Source organism: Aegilops tauschii, chromosome 1, assembly GCF_002575655.3.
Source record: "Aegilops tauschii subsp. strangulata cultivar AL8/78 chromosome 1, Aet v6.0, whole genome shotgun sequence".
Lineage (NCBI taxonomy): Eukaryota > Viridiplantae > Streptophyta > Magnoliopsida > Poales > Poaceae > Aegilops > Aegilops tauschii.
The window spans coordinates 444,244,604-444,249,230 of record NC_053035.3 but is presented as its reverse complement, the minus strand read 5'-3'; the positions used below and the strand labels follow the sequence as shown (position 1 = coordinate 444,249,230).

General features: G+C 40.2%; 1 pseudogene; it reads left to right on the top strand.

Moving 5' to 3' along the window:
* Positions 1-643: 643 nt before the first annotated feature.
* Positions 644-4,301, top strand: LOC141037968 (probable LRR receptor-like serine/threonine-protein kinase At3g47570; annotated as a pseudogene).
* Positions 4,302-4,627: the final 326 nt, after the last annotated feature.

Sequence of the window (4,627 nt, the reverse complement as noted above, 5' to 3'; positions counted from 1 at the left end):
ATACTTTTTCAAGGTATGTGCTTTGTGAAAGTCCTATATTAAGTGTCTCGATCTATCCCTATAGATCTTGATGCCATATATATAAGAAGCTTCACCGAGGTCTTTCATTGAAAAATTCTTATTCAAGTATCCTTTTATGCTATCCAGAAATTCTATATCATTTCCAACCAGCAATATGTCATCCACATATAATATCAGAAATGCTACAGATCTCCCACTCACTTTCTTGTAAATACAGTCTTCTCTGTAAGTCTGTATAAAACTATATGCTTTGATCACATCATCAAAGCGTATATTCCAACTCTGAGATGCTTGCACCAGTCCATAGATGGATCGCTGGAGCTTGCACACTTTGTTAGAACCTTTAGGATCGACAAAACCTTCTGGTTGCAACATATACAACTCTTCTTTAAGAAACCCGTTAAGGAATGCAGTTTTGACGTCCATTTGCCAGATTTCATAATCATAAAATGCGGCAATTGCTAACATGATTCGGACAGACTTAAGCATCACTACGGGTGAGAAAGTCTCATTATAGTCAACTTCTTGAACTTGTCGAAAACCTTTTGCCACAAGTCGAGCTTTGTAGATAGTGATATTACCATCAGCGTCCGTCTTCTTCTTGAAGATCCATTTATTCTCAATGGCGCACTTGATAAACTGCACACGCCTCCGTTACGTTGATCTTCAGGGCAACATGCTCGGTGGCGTGTTGCCGAGCTCTGTTTCCAATCTATCAGCACATCTAGAAATCCTTTACGTTGGATTCAATGAGATTACTTGAACAATACCACATGACATTACTGAACTTGTTGGGTTAAGTCTGTTGCAGCTCTCTAATAACCATTTTACCGGTGAATTGCCTGGCAGCATTGGACGCCTAAATCTGCTAGAGGCCTTAGGGTTTGAAAATAACCGACTGAAAGGGTCCCTGCCATTTTCCCTTGGGAACTTGACGTGGCTAGCAAGTCTTTACGCAGAGGGCAACAACTTTGAGGGGCGTCTTCCAACAAGCCTAGGGAGCCTCCAGGAGATTACTACAGGCAATTTTTCAAACAATATGTTCACAGGTCCATTGCCTAAAGAGATCTTTTACCTATCTTCCCTGACAAACGCCCTGGATTTGTCAGATAATTATTTTGTTGGTACACTTCCACCAGAAGTTGGCCTCCTCACAAAAGTTGCATACATGTACATCTCCAACAATAACCTGTCAGGGCCCCTGCCCGATGCACTGAGCAGTTGCCAAAGCTTGATACACCTCCGGTTGGACCATAACTCCATCAATAGTAGCATTCCTGCTTCTGTGAGCAAAATGCAAGGCTTGATATTGCTAAACCTTACCAAAAACACACTCTATGGTATGATTCCTCGAGAGCTAGGACTCATGGATGGCATTCAAGAATTGCATCTCGCACACAACAACCTGTCTGGTCATATCACTGAAAGCTTTGGGAACATGACATCGTTGTACCGGTTTGACCTGTCTTTCAACCGGCTTGACGACAGAGTTCCATCACAGGGTGTGTTCAGTAACGTGACGAGGTTTTCCTTTGAAGGGAACTCGGGCCTCTGTGGTGGCGTCTCAGAAGTATATTTGCCCCTATGCCCGCCGGAATCCATGGAACATGGTCTAAGGAAACGTCATTTTCTGATGAAAGTAGTTATTCCAATTGTTGCTGGCATCATTATATGCTCGAGTTTGATTCTTGTTTTCTTCACAATAAGAAAGAAACCAAAAGCACAATCTGCAACCACGAGGGGATTCCAATTGGCAGATGACAATTATCCTAGAGTTTCTTATGCTGAATTGGTCCAAGGAACAAATTGCTTTGCCACAGACAATTTGATTGGTAGAGGAAGGTATGATTCTGTGTATAAGTGCGGTTTGCTACTAAAGAATATGATGTCCACAGTTGCTATGAAGGTTTTTGATCTTCAACAATCTGGCTCCTCCAGAAGCTTTCTAGCTGAGTGTGAGGCACTTCGCAAGATATGCCATCATAATTTGATCAGTGTCATCACTTGCTGCTCAAGCTTAGACTCAAACCAAAACGACTTCAAAGCCATTGTGTTTGAGTTCATGCCTAATGGGAGCCTAGATAAGTCACTAGTAGAAAACAGGGCTTTGGTTCGGCCAGAAAAGAGCATTAATCCCGGTTGCATTACGAACTGGGACTAATGTGAGCATTAGTCCCGGTTGGTGCCACGAACCGGGACTAAAGGGTGCGATGCCCATTAGTACCGGTTCGTGGCACCAACCGGTACTAAAGGTTAGACCTTTAGTCCCGGTTCGAGCCACCAACCGGTACTAATGGGGTTTGAGGCATTAGTACCGGTTCATGGCATGAACCGGTACTAAAGGTCCCATTTTCAAACTCTACCCCCCCTGTGGATCGCCTTTTCAGTTTTGTAAAAAGCAAAAGAAAATGATAAAAACTTCAAAAATTAAAATCCTTCCAGATATAGTTATGTTACTACATGTACTAGTTAGGAAATTTAAAAACTTAAATTTGGACATGTTTTGCAAAAAGTGTAGGGAAAATGTAAAATGGCTATAACTTTTGCATACGATGTCAGAAAAAAACGTATAATATATCAAAATGTTCAGCACGAAAATCCGCATCCGATTTTGGCGGCCTACGACCTGTTTGCAAATTTTTAGAATCCTCAAATTCTAAAAGGAAAAAAAGTTATGCTCAAATTTCTGTTTTTTTGACTTTTTGTTAAATCTGGTCAAACTATGGTCAAACTACTTATTCAAGAAGTATTAGTGTTACTAAATAATTATTCAAGAATATTAGTGTTACTAAATAATTATTTCAGTTTTTTTGAATTTTGGTCAAATCTGGTCAAACTGTGGTCAAACTGTGGTCAAACTAATTATTCAAAAAATATTAGTGTTACTAAATAATTATTTCAGTTTTTTTGAATTTTGGTCAAATCTGGTCAAACTATGGTCAAACTATGGTCAAACTACTTATTCAAGAAATATTAGTATTACTAAATAATTATTGTTTTTTAGAACAATAGTTTCAAACTCAAACAGTGAAATGTGTGACTTCATGCTCAAGCTAAATTCCTGAGGGTTAATAGGATTGACATCTTACTATTGTCAGGAAAACAACAAGTGCAGACTTGGAAACGAGGGAGAATAGAACCCGGAAGTTAAGCGTGCTCAGGCTGGAGTAGTGAGAGGATGGGTGACCGTCCGGGAAGTTAGATGATTTGGAATGATGAGGGGTGATTATAGATTAGAGGTTAAAGTGAACAGTGATGAGGGGTGATTAGAGGTTAAAATAATTCAGAAATTTTAAAATAAAACAAAATCATAAAATTTCCTTTAGTACCGGTTGGTGTTACCAACCGGGACTAAAGGTGGACCTCCAGGCAGCGGCCACGTGGAGGGCCTTTAGTCCCGGTTCGTGTAAGAACCGGGACTAAAGGGGGAGGCCTTAGTAACGACCCTTTAGTCCCGGTTCCAGAACCGGGACTAAAGGCCCTTATGAACCGGGACTAAAGGCCCCTTTTCTACTAGTGAGTGGCTGCATCCAGATGTACCTACATCGCAACAACTGCAAGGCTTGACAATGGTGCAGAGGTTAAATATTGCCGTTGATGTTGCTGATGCACTAGATTACTTGCACAACTGCGAACCTCCAGTTGTTCACTGTGATTTGAAGCCAAGCAACATTCTTCCTTTGATACGTATTTAGTTGCTCACATTGGGGACTTTGGCCTTGCAAAGATTCTTTCGGATCCAGAAGGGGAGAGACCAATCAATTCAAAGAGCTCTATCGAAATAAGAGGAACAATTGGATATCTTGCTCTAGGTAGCTCAAAATTTCTTTAAACAGTTCTACTCTCATAACAGAATTTTTGAATGTCAAATCATGATGTTTTGTGTATGCAATGTAGAATATGGCGAAGGTAGTCAAGTTTCTCCATCTGGAGATGTATACAGCTTTGGAAGTGTCATCCTTGAGTTGTTTACAGGCATGGCGCCAACTCATGACATGTTTAGAGACGGGTTGACCTTGAAAAAACATGCCGAGAATGCATTTCCAGATAAGCTAATGGAGATTGTTGATCCTGTCTTACCATCCATTGAAGAAAAATATGGGAGTAGTTTGCAGAATCAAAGCAACAGAATGGAGGATATCTGCAACACCATATTCTCTATCATAGAAGTTGCGCTATCGTGCTGCAAGCAAGCACCAACAGAGAGGATGTGCACGAGAGATGCAGCAGCTGGGATGCGCAAGATAAGGGATAGCCATGTTAGAAAGAGTACAAGATGAGCAAGTCATAGTTAGCTCTTTAGATACATACTTGTATAAACCATGCATTAAGATAGCGAATGGTTGGCAATACACCATTTTAGCTCAAAAGAATAATATTGTTGGCTTATATTCGACAAAACCTATTTACACACCTAGGAATTCCAGACATGGGAGCAAGAACGAACTGTAGTGCAACATATGGAATTTCTGGAAGTATATGTAAAGTAATGTTGTACTAAATCAGGAATATATATCAATTTTATCCATACATTTTGAGTAGTAACATTTATTTATTTGTTTTGTATTATGGGGGTATGCATTAGGTAATGCGATGCTGCACATTT